The sequence below is a fragment of the Triturus cristatus genome, chromosome 5_1 (genome assembly GCF_964204655.1).
Source record: "Triturus cristatus chromosome 5_1, aTriCri1.1, whole genome shotgun sequence".
NCBI classification, from domain to species: Eukaryota; Metazoa; Chordata; class Amphibia; order Caudata; family Salamandridae; genus Triturus; species Triturus cristatus.
This window is the reverse complement of record NC_140587.1, coordinates 121,171,561-121,190,605: the sequence shown is the minus strand read 5'-3', so window position 1 is coordinate 121,190,605 and position 19,045 is coordinate 121,171,561. Positions and strand designations below refer to the sequence as shown.

At 51.4% G+C, this 19,045-nt stretch overlaps 1 long non-coding RNA gene across 1 annotated transcript in view; it reads right to left on the bottom strand.

Annotated features, from left to right (window-relative positions):
• Nucleotides 1–19,045, bottom strand: part of LOC146830352 (uncharacterized) — a 587,642-nt gene that overhangs the window by 34,972 nt on the left and 533,625 nt on the right. The window contains exon 4 of the long non-coding RNA XR_014961149.1: nucleotides 3,974–4,154. This is a non-coding gene — a long non-coding RNA (uncharacterized LOC146830352). The remainder of the gene's footprint in view (nucleotides 1–3,973; nucleotides 4,155–19,045) is intronic.

Here is a 19,045-nt window from a genome sequence, read left to right as displayed (position 1 = left end):
CATTTTTGCACTACACCAGCTCCGCTGTAGTCAGGCGTCGCAGCACAACCGGGAGGCATTCGGCCACCCGGTTGGGGCCCCAATGATGAAGCATGACACCAACCAGGTTGGTGTGTGAGGGGCCTTTTAACCCACTTGGTGGGTTCCCAAACATTGCTTCATTTTGACCGTACCACACTACATTGGGTTTGTCCACCTTTGACAAAGCTTATCTAGATCCAGGGGATACGGACACAACCCCCCTAGTTTTCCCTAGCTCTCCCATTGTTCTTTACAGAATTGTGCAATCTCCCATACATAACAACCAATACATACGCAGTATGTCAGGGCATCCCATGCACGGCTGTCTCGGTTACACTCCTGTTCATGATCCAACAGGGGGCTCAGACACAGGTCATAGTCCAATTCATCAATTGTTGTTTTGGATAGGCAGACATCCATGGGACACTCGAATGTGCATGTTTGGCAGTGGAACCAGGGCTGGACGCAAGTGACATAGGCAAGGCGGAAGCTGAGCCTTTAACTGATCCACAGCACTGCCAGTGGCACTGCGCCAGTAAATGAAGCATTCGTGCACGGTACTGTTCCATGTGACAGGGGTTGTGCATGTGCCTGGTGTGGCCTGCCATTGCGTTGGTGCATCTCGTGGAACCAGCCCTCTTCTGAACTGCGGCAGTTGTGAGGAGGATATGCCACAGCTCTGAGCAATGATTCGAATGTGTGTGCAACGTTGGGGATGTTGGCATTCTGATTCCGTGTGTGTCAAGGCCATCCTATGCATGGGTACCAGAGGCAGGGGCTTCTGTGTGTGGGGTGTGGATAAGTCAGATAGTTCATTTGCGGAATGTGTGGTGTGGGAGTTGTCCCTACCTGCCATGGCATCTCTCTCAGGGTGTTCCAGGCGCGTTCTGGACCAAGGTCAGAGGTGCAGGTGTCCTCCCGCCTTCTGCATTGGAACAATAGAGCTTTCATCCCTGATGTTTGTCTGACTGCTACTTGCGTCTTAGCGATGTGATGTGGCTTTGGGGCTGAGATTGGGACCTGGCCTTGGGTTCATGGTATACAGATGGCGATACACACACACATGTTGGCATGTGGAACCAGGTGGCCGAGAGGCCTTGCGCTGCTTGTGCAATCTCACTCCATCTCTCTCCCTCGGTCTTTCCCTCTCTTTCATTTGGTGGGCGCATAGCACACCTTCTTCTCTTGGATTTGGTCTTCCAGGCTGTGTGCTACGGATTGTCCAGTGAGGAGCCGCTAGGACTCATCGTACGGGTTGTCTGGGATTTTTTCTGTATGGTGTTTTGTGTTGGCGATTGCATTGCTGTTTGACTGAGTCTCCATTTTCTGGCCACGCATGTCTGTTGAATTTCCTGCTTGTGCGACATCAGGCAAAATGTTTGTACTGAAATTCTTAGTGTTGGTGTGCAGTTTCTTTGTCCGGGGTTGGGTGTGGTCCCGGGGGGGTGGGGTGTTGCGGGCCTGGATGTGGTGTGGGTGAGTGTTGTGGTCCTCTTGGATTGTCCAGGCCGCATGATGAGTGGCTCCATGGCATCTGTTGCCCTTCCGATGTGGCCCTGGGCTGGTCTCCCTTTAGTAGTGCTGGCTGCCGTCCGACTTAACACCAGGTCAGAGTGGTCTTGTCACAGCTTTTGGCACGGGAACGCCCACTCTGCATCTCATTAGCGAAAGTTACGGGGATCCTCTGTGGCGATGTTTTTTGCGGCTGCTATCGCAGGTAAACTGGTACTGTGGGCTGCTAGCACCAGCTTGTGAATGGGGAGGTACATTTATCACAACTTTGGCTGCGATAAAGTGCCGTTAATTAGGCGATAGCTCCTTGTGAATATGGCCCTAAATTGTTTATGCTGTATCCTGTTTTTTAAGCTATTTTTTAAAGCTAATATTATATGTTATCAAATCCTGTTTTATCTGGGTTTTACCTTTTTAATCTGTTTTTTACATATTGTATATGTTTGTGTATTTTCTTTTATGTTCCACGGACCGAAATAAAGGTAAGATTGGATTGGAATCAATGTGTATGCACTGCCAGGTTTGCCAATCCATGTTTGTTACTATTGCAACTCTTCCACTCCAGAGTCATCTTTTCAGAATTGTCACTTTTTTGTACAAACTTTACACTCTCCACATTGTGATGCCCATACAGAAATGTTACTGAGTGTACATCTTATACAAGTATGCAATCATGCTTATGGTACCAACTATATAGGGAAATCATACATCAGGGAAGCAATAGACCCAATGCCCTGATGAAGGTGCTGGAACTGGAAGTGGATGAGTGGCACATCATTACCGGGCTTATACCCATTTGCAAAATAAGAGCTTAGCTAATATTTGCTGTCTTTAAAATCTTTATTGAAAAACAGACTAAAGGTGAGTAGTTATAAAAAAACATACTCAATACAGATATTTGAAGTTGGACTATAAATTACATTTGTAATTGTGATGGAGACGACTCATTTTCTCATTGTGCATTGGGCGTAAGCAAAAGACACATCTTCCGAAAAAGAATGCAATTCGATTTTGCATGCATACCTTTGGAATTTCAGCTTTCAAAAGCCATTTGGGTTAGCCTTCAGCATAGTTTTAGGCTACATACAGTAGATACACACAGGCTCTCTCTTTGAAACTTACCTTAGGGACTGGTGTGGTTCTCTCAAGCACGTACACAAGCCAAGCTTTTGTAAACAACACAGCAAGAGGAAGATGAGGAAGCCTACAAATGTCTGCCCAGTCACACCTGTGGATGCCATTTTACACGGATACAGAGAAGGCTGCACAGAGGGGAATATCAAAATCCTGTAGCATTCAGGACTGGAAGGCTGCAGAGGTAGAAAATCTGATGAAGGGGTGCAATCCCTGGGAATGACGGACAGAGCCAAGTCGAGGAGCGATGCCAAGTGACCAGCTCAGGTTCATCGGGTCAATGAACTCTGAACCAAACTACCTAACCAATCCAGATGCTGCTCTTATGCTGTTAACTAGCATGAGCGCAGAGTCAGGATTGGTTGGTGCAGGCTGGCTCAGCACTCCCACAGCCCTGGAGGCCTATGCCTGCGCTCCACCTGAACTCTCTAAGACAGCTCGGGTGGAGAGGTTTAAAGTGTGCATGTCAAGCTGGCTGTCGCAAGACACCCAGCCAAAGTGAGATGCGCACTTTACACTTTAGGTGTGCACCATTCCTCTTCTCCTGCTGCCAGTCAGTGAACAGTGCTGGTCCCGCCCACAATTGGCTCGGGCTGACTGCCTGCACTAAAAAATAAAACAGTAATAAAATGATTTCATCACTGTTTTTTTCCACTTTGCTGCGAAGACATGAGTGAGTGTGACACTCCTGTAGCTTAGTGCATGCACCGCTGCACTTTTTTTGTATTCACAAAGTTAAGTTAGTACTAGCAGCGTTACTAAGAGTAAACTTACTAGTAGTAAAGTTACTAGCAATAAAGCTACTACTAGTAAATACCTTTGTGAATGCCAGAAAGTAGTAAACTCACACTTAAGTTTACCATTGTGAATCAGGCCCATTATCTTTCCTGGGTGGGAAGCGAAAGGGAACCTCCCAAATCTGTTCGGGAAAAGAGGATCCGGTTGGAAGAAAAACAATTGAAAAAATCAAAGCATGTGCCACTGGACAAAGGCAATCATCATATCTAACATTATCCTTGGTATTGTCAAAAAATATTTCAAAAGGTTTTTGGGAATATTTTTAAAATCATGTGACTCTTGCAGCATTGAGGGCACACGTCTGGAAAGCTTTGTGAATTATAGCTAGTGATAAATCTGTAACCATGCAGTTCCTGGAACTAGATCTGCCACTTTCACCATGATTTTAGCCCTGTGTGTCCAGAGGAGACTTGCAACATGGTGCAGGAATAGATTTACAGGTGATTTACCTTTGTGAAAAGGCCCCTAAAGGAGCAGAGGAGTGAAGAGGCTGCTGTGCCCACCTTACCGCTTATGCTCTGTTAGGAGGGGTGCATGACGACAAGTCCTCATTGTTTAGCGAAACAGCTTCTTGTGCCCACTTGCGGGCGACCTGTTACAAAGGTTGTCACTGCAACACATAACCACGAAACCATCGACACTGGTTTCTGAACAGGTAGACGAGCAACTCTTGCGAGCATCCAAATTTCCTGTAAAATAAAAGAAAAGGTTTTTATGAAGATAACCATTGTTTCACTGTCCCTGTTCCATAGCCTGAGTTAGTCAGTAAGTGATGTTCTCTGTTGTTAAATGTGCCTTCTCACCTGATTAATTGCATTTTTTACTCATTGTTGTGACGTTTACTATTACTTTTCACACTATGCTGATCGTGTTTGTGACCTGTAGGGTGTAGATCTATTTAACAGTGGAGCAATGCAGAGAAGCAACCAAACTTGCTACATTGAGTTGTGTTGGTAGAAAAGAGCTGTGCAGAGCGTTTTTTTTACTAAATATGGCCTCCTGCTGCTCTCTTCCTGTGGGCAGATGTGTGTGCATGGAATCTAGCATAGGTTTAGTACAGGAAGGATACCATTCCAGGACAGAGTCCTAAGCCTAGGCAAACTTGAATACATTTCATACATTTGATGTGTGCTGTACAGTGCAGCTCAAGCAGAATGGTGGAAATAATACGAAAAATATATATTTCTCCTACTTACTCACAATCTTTGTAGATCTGGCTTTGCATCAAAATCCATGGGTGACAAATTTGGAATGACAAAGTACCATCCAAACAATGCCCCCCATAATCAAAGTGCAGTAGAACAACACAAAGCGGTATCAGCGCTACTTTAAGGGCAGCCATCCAGTGAGGATTTGTGCTGGAAAGTAAGTAGTTTAACAAGTCTTTGTGCCATTTTGCTTCACTTTGCGGCAGTGCAAAGTCTTGAAAATTCTGCCCTAGGACTCTTATCAATGTCATAAATGTAAACACTACTTACCTACTTTATTTCTTACATTATTCATATCATTGTGATGCAATATCCTCATTGCCTCTCCTAGTAATTATTAGCTTTTTGACCTTTGCCCACGTGCTATGTCCAAAAGGTATGTTCCAACCACTTACTTACATTTAAAAGTAACACGCTGTTGCTCTGCCAGTTTGGTTTGTTATATACATAAATACATGTGTAACCCCATCCATGCCTTAACTGCTCTTCCACCTCCTGTTGCTTGACAAGGACGGAAGGTGTCACTCCTCAGTAAGGGAGGTGATCTGCCGGACTGGCTCCAATGCCCTCTAGCAGTCCTGCAATATGATCTCAGTTTTATTTATAATTCCAGTTTTCCCTAGTCCACACATTTCTTTGGCATGAATAGTAAATGGCATATTTTAAAGTCTACTATGGCCTAGATTTACTATTATTCAGTATTGGTGCACAAGCAACAAGATGTGGCATTTTCCGATGCCTCAAAAACTGCCTCAAAATATGCTTTGTACTGAAAAGTTGATGCAGGTGCAAAACAAAATGGCTTTGCATCAGAAGATGCAAACACCCCTCATTATGTATGCAAAGGGGGCGGAACAGGGTCACTGCAATGCAAACACTCACCGCGTACGTGACGTCCGGACGGAGTCAGGCAGCGTTTTACGAACCAGCAAGTATGATTCGTGCCTACGTCACTCCGCACGTAGCATTTTTTACGGGAGCCAAAAACTGCCGGGAAATTGAGGAGGACGCGAGGAAGGAGCACCTGTACGTGACGGACAGCCATGGACCCCATCCTACGTGTCATCCCAGCCCTCATAGCCTACGACCTGGTGCACAGGAACAGACGCAGACACCGCAGAAGGTCAGAACAACACCCAGGGGCAAAGGTGGGGGGCAGGGGCAGGAAACATAACCCCCACCCAAGGCAAAATGTACACATGCCCTGTACATACCGTACCTCCAGGGATTGGTCACTCGGGGGGCATGTCCACCAAGGCCTGCGTCCCGCCACAACAGAAGTGGACATGGACGCGTCCCGTCACCACAACAATTGTGGTACACACCGTACCCACGCCTTAAGAGCGTGGATATGGGTCGTATCATGCCTACCCCTATGGCACCCCAACATTGGGGGTACGGCCCGGACCCAGGCCTGAACAGCATGGGTACGGGTTGTACCACGCCTACCCCTACGTCACCCCAACAATGGTGGTACGGCCCGTACCCAGGCCTGAAAAGCGTGGGTACGGGTCGCACCACGCGTACCCCTACGTCACCCCAACAATGGTGGTACGGCCCATACCCAGGCCTGAAGAGCGTGGGTACAGGTCGCACCACGCGTACCCCTACGTCACCCCAACAATGGTGGTACGGGCCATACCCAGGCCTAAAGAGCGTGGGTACGGGTCGCACCACACGTACCCCTACGTCACACCAACAATGGTGGTATGGCCCGTACCCAGGCCTGAAGAGCGTGGGTACGGGTCGCACCACGCGTACCCCTACGTCACCCCAACAATGGTGGTACGGCCCGTACCCAGGCCTGAAGAGCGTGGGTATGGGTCGCACCACGCGTACCCCTACGTCACCCCAACAATGGTGGTACGGCCCGTACCCAGGCCTGAAGAGCATGGGTACGGGTCGCACCACGCATACCCCTACGTTACACCAACAATGGTGGTACGGCCCGTACCAAGGCCTGGGGAGCGTGGGTACGGGCCGTACCACCATTGTTGGGGTGCCGTAGGGGTACGGCCCGTACCCAGGCCTACAGAACGTGGGTACGGGCCGTACCACCATTGTTGGGGTGATGTAGGGGTAGGCGTGGTACGACCCGTACCCACGCTCTGTAGGCCTGGGTACGGGCCGTACCCCTACGGCACCCCAACAATGGTGGTACGGCCCATACCCAGGCCTTCAGAGCGTGTGGGCGGGTGGGTGGGTGTCGTGCTACGATCCACATCAGTGGACAGAGACATAGGGGTGGGTGCCTATCACTCCCAGCAGTGCCCAGACATATGAGGGGTGGGTGCCTATCACTCCCAGCAGTGCGCAGACATATGAGGGGTGGGTGCAGAGGACTCCCAGCAGTGCCCAGACATATGAGGGGTGTGTGCCTATCACTCCCAGCAGTGCCCAGACATATGAGGGGTGGGTGCAGAGGACTCCCAGCAGTGCCCAGACATATGAGGGGTGGGTGCCTATCATTTCCAGCAGTGCCTGGACATATGAGGGGTGATCACTTCCAGCAGCGCCCAGACATATGAGGGGTGGGTGCAGAGGACCCCCAGCAGTGCCCAGACATATGAAGGGTGGGTGACGAGGACTCCCAGCAGTGCCCAGACATATGAGCGGTGTGTGCCTATCACTCCCAGCAGTGCCCAGACATATGAGGGGTGGGTGCATAGGACCCCCAGCAGTGCCCAGACATATGAGGGGTGGGTGCAGAGGACTCCCAGCAGTGCCCAGACATATGAGGGGTGTGTGCCTATCACTCCCAGCAGTGCCCAGACATATGAGGGGTGGGTGCAGAGGGCTCCAAGCAGTGCCCAGACATATGAGGGGTGGGTGCCTATCACTCCCAGCAGTGCCCAGACTTATGAGGGGTGGGTGCAGAGGACTCCCAGCAGTGCCCAGACATATGAGGGGTGGGTGCCTATCACTCCCAGCAGTGCCCAGACATATGAGGGGTGGGTGCAGAGGACTCCCAGCAGTGCCCAGACATATGAGGGGTTGGTGCCTATCACTCCCAGCAGTGCCCAGACATATGAGGGGTGGGTGCAGAGGACTCCCAGCAGTGCCCAGACATATGAGGGGTGGGTGCAGAGGACTCCCAGCAGTGCCCAAACATATGGGGGGTGGGTGCCTATCACTCCCAGCAGTGCCCAGACATATGAGGGGTGGGTGCCTATCACTCCCAGCAGTGCCCAGACATATGAGGGGTGTGTGCCTATCACTCCCAGCAGTGCCCAGACAAATGAGGGGTGGGTGCAGAGGACTCCCAGCAGTGCCCAGACATATGAGGGGTGGGTGCCTATCACTCCCAGCAGTGCCCAGACAAATGAGGGGTGGGTGCAGAGCCCTCCCAGCAGTGGACAGAGACATGGGGGTGTGTACATCATCCTCCCATTAGCAAAACACCATGGGTGCATGAAGGCATCCACAATATGCGGCTATGTTGATAGTGCTATGACAACACATCACTGACAGCAGTGTCCCACTCCCATGAGGATGGATGTTCTTCCCCCACTGCATGACACACCACATGTGGGTGTGATGACAAATAACACATGCATACCCACCCCTGGCGGTGGCAGCACAATACACACAGTGAGATCATGCAACAAGACTGTATCCTCATGTGAAACCCCACTAAACTAAGAGAGCCTAAGGGAACACACACTGTCACCCACATTCCAGGACTGATAGGAATGTACAGGTGCTGGGGCAGCCAACAAGTTGTTGCCTCCCATGGCAGGAAAAGGGTGGAGTACCCACAGATCCAATGCCCACAATTGTCAGTCTGGTGCCCAAATACCCTGCAGAACAAGTAACACATGTGTGCTAGGCTGGGAGTACACACGTGCATAGTGCGGAAAAGGGACCATGTCCACATTAAGCCATGGCAACATACTCCATACACAAGTACAGTGACTACCAAGGATGGCACAGACGATGCAGGCGGAGACATTGCTGAGCAGGCATGGGCAAAGTTGAAGGAATCCCTCACACAGCAAGGAAATGTAGACACAGGTCAGCACAACAACTGGGAAACACCCTGCAGGGAAGAAGTCAGGTGCCACAGAGGAAGGAACACTCCTTGGGACAATGTCACCATACAGTAAGAGCTTACATGACCAAAGATTATTTGCAGAGACCTTGCGATGGCACGCAGATACCAGGGTCCTCCCCATGAGCAGCACACTACAACATTTCCCAGACACCTAACACATTATCACCACCCCAACTCAGGGAGCAGCAGCACCAACAGCAATACGAGAAAAGCATTTGTGTGCAAATGAAAAACAAAATGCTTTATTCAGCATAAAAAAAGAGTTGATTTGAAATGTACACTATATACAAGGCCCATAGGCCAGTTCATATGCGAATTCCGGGGAGGACACACATTGGGACGTGTCTCGCCTACCTTGCCTGCACAGTTCAGAGTTCCTTTCCATCCACAGGGGGGGGGGGGGAGGAGCAGGCACCGCAGGGACAGGAGGGGCAAGGATAGATGTTGGGGGTGCAGGGACAAACGACTCCACCACAGGGGGTGGGGCAGCACCAAATGTGGTGGTTAGGATGGCGCTGCACACGGTTGCAAGGTCTGCCAGCGTCTCCCCTGCACCCGAAGGAACCACAGGCCCCAAGGAGGGGGGGGTCGGAGGGCTGGGTTGCAGCGCTACTGGGGGAGGGTGTGGATGGGGGGGGACTCAACTCCCCTGCCTGGGGACTTCCTCGACCGCTTGCGGGGTGGTGTCACACTGGGGCTGAGGGACAGACTGGCCATGAAGGACTCTTTGTCCGACTGTTGGGCAGGGGAGCTAAGGGGAGTGGTTTTGGAGGAAGTGGGTCGTGAGGACTGCGGACTCCCACTGTGGCTGCGTGGCTGCCATTTGCCCCCCAACCCAGTGGGTGTGCCTACTTCCCCCTGTGTGTGCGTGACTGGAGGTGTGCACTTGGCCTTCCCTGTTGGTGTTCTGCCTGTGTCTGGTGGGGTGCGTGCATGGGGATGTCTGGGTGTGCTTGGGACAGGCATGGGAGTGGGAAGTGTAGATGGGGCAGGAGTAGGGGGGTTGTAGTGCTGCAGGAGACCCACTGCTGCCATCAGTGCCGAGTCCATGGACCTCAGCAACATCCGTTGGTCAGACATCGCTAATGACATGCCTTCCATGTACGACACCATCTGTGTCAGCAGTCTGGTGTGGCCATGGAGGACATTAAGCAGCAATGTCTGACCAACTTGCAACTGCTGTAGGATGTCCACAGACTCGGCATTGACGGCAGCAGGGTTGACAGGGGCAGGGGGTGCGGTGCCTGGCACGAAGGAGACATGTGGTCGCCTAGCACGGACAGAAGGGACCAGAGCAAGTGGGAGGGCGGTGATGGGAATGGAGGGGGCGGCGAGAGATGTACTGCTGCTTTCAGCTGTGGGAGCAGCCTCTGCCCCCTCTGGGAGCTCAGCCTCAGACCCGTCAGCGTCATAGTCGGTGTTGGGACTGGACAGATCCTCCGCCTGACTCCCCTCGCCCTCCGTGCCACTTGCTGCGCCAGACTCCCCAGCACTGGTGGCACCGGTGCTGGATCCCTCCTCCACGTCCGTGCCGGTGTCTCCCTTGGTGTCCCCCGACGATGCTGTGGGCAAGGTGAAGAGACAGGAAATAATCAGACACCTGTATACATATGACACATGAGTCCAAACTATATAGGTCAGTGCATAGCATGAAACGCATCATGAGTAACATCTACAATACCACGCACATATGTAGGCCCTGCACTACACAGTTGGTTGACCCACCATGCCACTTTGATACAATGGAGAGCATGACACAACAGCAAAGAACTTGATATCGAATTATACAGAGAAGCTAGTGTCTGTGGACAGTCGAGCACAGCATCTGGACCACACACCGTTGCCAAAAATGGATGAGCAGGAACCATGTCTTTTAACTTTTGACACATGCTGCAAAGCACAAACATTAAACCCTGCACAACATGACTGGGTCAATACTTGTTGAGTGTCTGTTCCGACTATCATCACACACAGGCCAGACCTGGCAAGGAGACATAAGCTTTGGACATGTAGGCCTTGCCCGCACATACCCCCCCCCCCCACCTGAGACAATGTGATTGAGACAGAGGAAGGACTTACACCGCATAATCAGGAATCACAAAAATGGGCTCCATTAAATCCTAATTGCACTCTAACTACCCCTCATGGGGCAGACCACACATAATATTGACAAACAACCATCATCAGATAGTTGTACACAGACACACAGGCACTGGCCAGTGGGAGGACGCACAAGCCACATTGGGTCCCCCTGTACAGTGTACACATGTAGCACACTTTACGTAAATACAAATGTGGCCAGGGTACAATGCCACAGAGGCCAACCTATGCTGAAGACACTGAGAATGTCCACAGTGTTGGATGATACACATGATTCCTAGGAAAAGGTGTCTCAGGGGACTGTTGTGGCCACACTGCTCCATGGTCCATAATAGATCTGACTGCAACAGGAGCAACCGTCCCCGCACTATGCATATTTCCCCCTCATGCACATCATGTCTGAGGCCACAACATTGGTCATGCATGCTGCAAGGCAGTTCATTTTAAGCCTCACACTCCTATGTTGAGACTCTGCATCAGTGCCAACAATCATGGACCCCCAAATGACTGAACTGGACAGGGCACAGGCAAGGTCCCAACACATGTCACAGACCACCCCCACACATGATGCTGCAAGCATTGGGCACTTGGATTACCTGCCAGCCTAGATTACCTTGTGCAAGAGTGACTACACAGAGACCACGGAACACATGTCAAGCAGGGGCAGGGAGGAAGAACAGGACCGGTTGACTTTGGGGAACAGGATATGCACTGCACATATAAGTGTATCCAGGCGACTGAGCACTTCCAAAAGCTGGTGACACACAACAAACACACATGTACCAACCCCCTTCCTGCTGCTGCTTCTCCTGTAGCCGCCTATCCATGTCAGGGAAGACCACCGCCGGGACACGCTTCATTTGGTGGGTCGGGCGCCGGCGCCCGCCGTGTTTGCGTGGAGGTGAGTCCTCCAGCAGGACCCGGGCGATCCTCCTGGTCCAGCACCGGATATCCTGCCAGCGTTTCCTCACCTGGGCCAGGCGCCGACTGCGACCCTCCACCGACCTCACGGCCCTGATGGCCCACTTCCAATACTCCCCCTTGGCGTAGGCGGCTACCTGTGAGGATGACAAAGTGAGACAACATCAATACACCTGCTCCATGTCACAGAGACACACATTAGAACAATTGGGCTTGTTTGAACAGGGCATAGTATGCAGCAAACTCATTGCACCTTTGTCATAGGGACATTATCCTCTGGGGAAGGCCAAATGCATAACGTGGCATTTAAAGTACACAGGTGGCAGGAGGGGTGCGACAGAATCAATGATCATGGCTCACACTGTGCATCACAAGCAACACCAGGATAATGGACAGCACCTCAAAGCAGTCACATGCCCCAGGCCACTGACGCAACCTCAGCGGAGTACACAGACACACACAGGCACAGGACAATCACCTGCCATTGGCAACTGCGGGTACAAACATCACTCTGCACATGTAAATGTAAATGTAAATGTTGTATACTTGTAAAGCGCACAGCTGCCCCAGCAACGGGGCGTCCCGGCGCTGTATACCGCTGGGGAACCCATCCTGGCTTTCCCTGTGAGATGGTCCCTACTGGGCATCTCCAAGGTGAAGACAAGCATCCCCGGCACTGATGGGGCCGTAAGTGGAGATTAAGCAAGCTATTGCCCAGAGTTGCTGAGTGGGATCCATGGTAGGCACCGAGGCGAGAATTATCGAGTCCGCTGACCTTGGCCCAAGACCCTGCCACGTCGGGAATCGAACCCTGGTCCCGGGCCGACCTCTGCTTCCGGGTCTGCCGCCTCTAACCAGTGAGCCACACCACTCCACATGTGCCACTTGACTGGGCGGAGTCACAGGTGTGGGCCTAGCTCAGCACGTCAGACACACAGCACGCTCCCTGCTCACATCAGATGGGTAGGGCATATGCATCCTCCATGCAGCTGGGGTGCAACACTCCACATAGACACTCACCCACATGACAGGGGACTTACACACACACCAATGTCCAGGGGCCGTACACATCATTTGGACACTATCACCACAGGTACACTCAACTCACACACATCTGTGGGTACAGTCACCTGTCATACTGGGGGGACCACACAATCACATCAGGACTATGGAAACAACATTCCCAAGGGGATTAGCCAGGCTGAATGTGGTATGCACCATGCAGTGATTGTCACAGTAAGCACAATGCAAGTGAGAAGTGCAGATATGAACCACATCAGGCTCTGCATGGGAGACATAAGGCATTCCCCCCTGGGACCCGCCATGAACAACATTGCATGTCTGTCACACCTGGACACAATGCCAGAAGTGACAGACACAAAAAAGGGGCACAGTCACAGCTAGTGGAGTCAGCACTCACCTGCTCCCGTGGTCTCCCATATAGGCTGGGGTACTGTGGGAGGATGACGTCCAGCAACGCCTCATTCTCCTCCTGGGTGAATGGCTGGGCCCTCTCCACAGACCTGGACATGGTGCCAGAGGAATCACGAGCAGCAGCAGTGGTGTGGAATGAAAGGTTGTGCAGGCAAGTGCTCTCTTATGTGTCCTCGCTGCCTTATATCTCCCTTGCTGGGCTGTTTCATTTACAGGAGTACAGAGTGATTGGTCAATCTCATTTGCATCCTACGTTTCCTCCAATCCCTTTAAACCTACCCCAGTGGGTGCCTTTGCATGTTATAAAAAGTGAGCATGATGTCAAATCAACAACCACTTTGCAACATAGTATATTGTCTCCAACCGACTTTTGCTGGCCACCTGATGCAAGATTTTGAACTGGAAACTCGGTCTCCATGACAACCAGCATGCATTTAGGCCCTTATACTTGTCCCTCATATGTCCCCTATGTAATTTCACTATCCACACACAGGTACGGAGCGTTCCACGCCCCTAGGGCACCACTACTCCAGTGATACGGTCCGTACAGGTGTCTGTAGGGTCCGTACCACTATGGTTGTGTCGCCGTAGGCGTACGCCATAGGGATACGGTCCGTACACGCGTGTGTAGGGCCCGTATCACCTTGGTAGTGTTGCCGTAGGCGTACGCCATTGTGATATGGGCCATACACGCATGTGTAGGGCCTGTATCTCTATGACGTATGCCTACGGCAACACTACCCTAGTGCTACGGGCCGTACCCGCGTGTGTAGTGCCCGTAGCACTATGGTAGTTTTTGCGTAGGCGTACGCCATAGAGATAGGGCTCGTGCCCGCATATGTACGGCCCGTATCTCTATGGCGTACGCCTATGCCAACACTACCCTAGTGCTACGGGCCCTACACTCCTGGGTACGGCCCGTAGCACTAGGGTAGTGTTGGCGTAGGCGTACGCCATAGAGATACGGGCCGTACATACGCAGGTACGAGCCCTATCTCTATGGCGTACGCCTACGCCAACACTACCATGGGGATAGGACAAGTGTGTACACGTACGTGTGTACGGTCCTTGCACACACGCGTACCCCTTACCCAAACCCCATATTGTGATACGACCGTACACATGCCCTCAGAGCATGTGTACGGTGTGTTTCACAGCTTACACTGGTGATAGGTGGCGCACAGGAAAGGAATGGAGGTGTATGACTCGCACAAGGATGTACATCAAGTCATTGTCAGTGCAGTGCATCATGTGTAGGGCCTAGCTGTGTCAGGCAGTGAGCTGGCACATGTCTCATCATGTTTTAACCCAATAGTTGTGTGATGACCTGTGTACACATGTCATGTGTGATGGGGCACCATGTGGCGCACTTCCCCTTCACACCTTTTACATGTGTGCATGTATTTCAAACTTGTAAAGCACTGCATCACTGGCATGGCACAGTCCCCAACACCCGCAAATGTCCCCTGATGCCAGGTACACGGATGATGACACCTGACATCTCACTACCAGCGTGCCACGATGTGACTATGTCATGTGTGTGTCATGTGTTCCCATGATCTTGCTGTTTGTGTTCCGTCAACGGCATCTGCTGTAGCTGCATCCAACATGTGTCTGTGTGTAGATGCCCATGTCACACTATTACGCATTCCAGGACACATGTGGAATAACACGTGACGTGTGTCTGTATGCATCTAACAGGGACTTGCGAGCTTAGGACATATCTGCGTAGTCTCAATGTCTGTGTGATCATGTTTGACATGTACCCCTTCATGGCAAGGTGTGTGGTCTGTCCTTTTTCCATGACATGTGACCTGTGCGTCTAGCTTGCCGGAAGCTGTCTGTATGAGATGACATCCTTCAAATGCACATATGTGGATGTATGTCACTCCTGTAATGTGTCTGGCTGTTCACTCACACTGGCCCACAGCTACTTTCACGGCATGTCATGTAGACCTTGACAATCCATGTTTGTAGCTGGCTCTTGGTAGGAGTATCACCTGACTGGCATACGTGTGCAGGATGTATTGCACAGACCAGACTCTGTATGTGGCATATGTGTATTAGCTGTTGAACATGTGCTCAGTTCATTGACATTGGTGTAGTAATGTACTCAATCTTCGTTATTAATTCGAATTTTCTGCAGGGCACCGCCTCTCCCCCGACCAATGCCAGACTTGGCTGCCATGAGGGAACGTGACTGTATACGCTGCTACCGATTCCCCCAACGGCTAATTGTGGACCTGACAAACAGGCTGGCACCACATCTCCAACCGCGACACAGTTATCCGACTGCGCTGACCCCCAAGATGAAGGTGATGTCAGCCCTACATTTCTTTGCCACCGGTATGTTTCAATTGATGTTTTAGAAGCCATGTTGGAGCACCTGGATGAATTCATCCATTTTCCAACTCGTGAGCAGTTGACAGGTATCAAGGGTGAGTTCTATGCCCTGGGAGGGATGCCCCATGTAATTGGGTCCATTGATGGGACACATGTGGCTTTGGTACCACCACAGGCACAGGAGGTAGCCTTCCGTAACCGTAAACATTACCACTCCATTAATGCCCTTGTGGTGTGTCTTGCTAACATGGTGATTTCCCATGTCTGTGCACGTTTTCCAGGGTCAGCACACGATGCCTACATCATGAGGCGTAGCAGGGTGCCAGAAATGATGCCGCAGCTGCACAACGAACGAGCATGTCTTGGTGGTGAGTGGACTCTGTTTGTCCAGTATTCAGCGTTATCTTAGTATGTAATGGCATCTCCTGACCCACTTCTTTACATGATGTTTCCATGTAGGGGACTCTGGCTATCCCAACATGCCATGGCTGGTGACGCCTCTCCGCAACCCGAGAACAGCTGCAGATCACCGTTACAACAACTCCCATGGGCAGACCAGGCGATTGATTGAGAGGACGTTTGGCCTCCTGAAAAGCCGATTCCGGTGCCTCCACAAGGCCGGCGGGTCCCTCCCATATGCACCGGTGAAGGTCTGCAAAATCTTCCTTGTGTGCTGCATGCTGCACAACATGGCAGTGGAGAAAGCTGCGCCACTCATCCTGGATCCCGATGAGCAGGAACATCCACCCATGGAGGATGACAGCCTTGGTCACGAGGCAAGTGAGGAGGAGGAGGAGGAGGACATCCGGAGTCAGCTCATACGCAACTTCTTCTCATAATGGTGAGTTCCTGGGTCTGAGTGTGCACGCTTTGAGCCTTGTGTGGTATGTGTTGCAATGTGTGTGTCCAGCTGACTGTATGCTAAGTGACTTTGAGGTGTGTGCTGATGTGTCACTCGAGTGCTGATGTCATTCCACACATTTTAGCTGACACACTCAATTGACAACTGGCATGGTGTCAACCTTATTCATGTAGAGTACATGACTATGCATGCGGATGACTATGTTTTTCCTGACTTCTTGTGTGTCTCTCATCCCCAGGTAGTTGTGCATGCTGTCATCGTTGTGCTCCTGCTATTCCTCATGAGTAATGCAACGTGTGCTGAATCAGCGTTACATGCACGGACATGGTGAAAACTCCTTTGGGTAAGGATTGCAGCAAGGCTTTTTGGGTGTGGTAGTTGTTTGTAATGTGTGGGCACTGCTCCTGTGCAGGTTATGTTACTATGCATACATGTCGACTCACCATGGGGCACATGACATGTGGCATGACTCACATGAATTGATAGTCACACTTCGTGACAGTCATCTGTTATGGGATTGTGGTTTGTGATGAAGGCATCAATGTGTGTAAAACTTCCCTCTGAAACATACGGGAGGCTACGGGTGGACATATTGCGGGGCATCCCCATATGATGCTCAATGGGGAATTGCAGCCTCTCCGTGTGCAGCAGGGGATGTTTGGCTCAACCCCTTCACTTGTGTGCCAGTACAATGGATTTACAGCATCTGTGGTGCAAAGGGGGTGTCCGGTGTAGGTCCCACATGTTAATCCAATAGACCTGTGAGTCTGTTAATGTTGATGCTTTTGCATAGGTGTGAGCATGAGTAAAAAAGGTGTTCCTCAGCCTCCAAGGTGCCTCATCTCTGTCAATGCAGGTCTCTTGCCACTGTGCATGCGGAATCTGGCATGATTGTCAAGGATTGTGCATATGAGTCTATGTGTAGATTAGAAACCTGCATGCTGTTCTTCATGTATTTGATTCTCTAGTGTGCATGATGTCCATGGCCTGTGTATGTGTTTTGGCATGTTAGTTCCCCCCACGTGCCGTCAACACCTTCTGGGGTGTGTTTCCTGTGCGCAGCTCGGCCTTCAGTTTCATGATCCGGTGTCAGTCATCTTTGGTGACTGTGCATCCTTTGTCTCTGTGTGTGCCATTGCAAACCGGTAACTCCTTCCTTGACATACACCTGTTGCAGTAGTCCTTTCTGACATCCGAGTCTTTGTGTGGATATTGTGGCATAATTCCCAGGACATGCCGCCTGCTGTTGCAGCCACTGCAGCAACGGCACATGTAGCTTCCAGATTTGGCAACACACACACATCAAAGGTGCTCCTCCCTTCCTCCCTCAACACATTCATTTGGCTGTCTTCGGCTTGTCTGTGCCACAGTTGCGGCCACGCGGTACCAAAGGCTGGACCGTCTGCACATGCAACGTGCACATTTCACGACCCTCAGGTCCTTGCATGACCCACATCACACTACAGTGTGATGTTGCCGTCACCCTCCAAACAAGGTCCATCCACACATCTCCCGCCTGCTCTCAGGCATGCACTGAGCTCACACACAACACCTTTGCATGATGAGTGTGCAACTCCGACTGCCTACACAGCGCTGCCACGCCTTCCAGGACCTGTCACACCCACCAGGTCATGTCCCTCCTACTCCCCACCGGATCTGTACCCCTGCAAGGCCATGGGAGTGGGACTCAAGGCTTCTGCATGTAGTATGCTTTCGTCGTGAGGCACATGGCACAGGTATCATCTTTCAGCGTGTCAATCTACAATGTGTCCAGGACCCCCCTATCCACCATCACATGCGCACACGCCCTCATCATCAACTCGTATGCCATTGACAGCCAGGCGCTCCTCACCCTCACCAAGGACGCAGACATTTCCAGTTCCAATATTCAAGATTGCATGGGATCCATAGATGAATGGCAGAACAGCAGCCACCTGAGGCTGGACTTGTACAGGACTGAGGTCAACATCTGAGGATTGTCCCCTTACAGCTGGCTCAACTGCTTGTGTCCCACCCACAGAAGCCCCGCACAGGCACCCAGTGTCCACGCACACAAGATGTTGTGCATCATGGATTGCTTGCTCTAATTTGCCATGGTAATCACCAGCATCTGTACCTCACACTGCAACACCCTCAGCATTATGCACATGATCCCCAGATAGATCCACTCCAAGGTAAGACGGACCATCCCCCAGGTCCACGTCAACATCCGTGTCAAATACTGCCCTGCCCTTTACGGAGCAGCCACATCCAAAATCCAGGGACACTTGTCCACATCCAGGCTGCATCGGCACACCTCAGCGTCAACATCCCGCACCCCAGCCACATCACCGTCCAGCAGAGATAGCTGCAATGGATCACTGTGTGCTGCAGGATGACCTTCAGACTCCTCACCCACACTCAGGAGGCAGGCCACAACCCTGACCCAAAACCAACCTTGTACCACTGTCATCCGAGACCCCGTAGTGCGATATCCGTGAATCCAACCTTGACCTGGCCACCATTCTTCTGCTCCACCGTACTCCTGCATGCAGGACATAGTTCTCCCACCTGGGAACACATACCTGGGACTCCCTCCCCGGGAACCTCCAAATGAGGCATGACCTCTACGCCTTAATGTTACTCTTCCAAATAGGTGTGTCCTCACAGTTTCCCTAG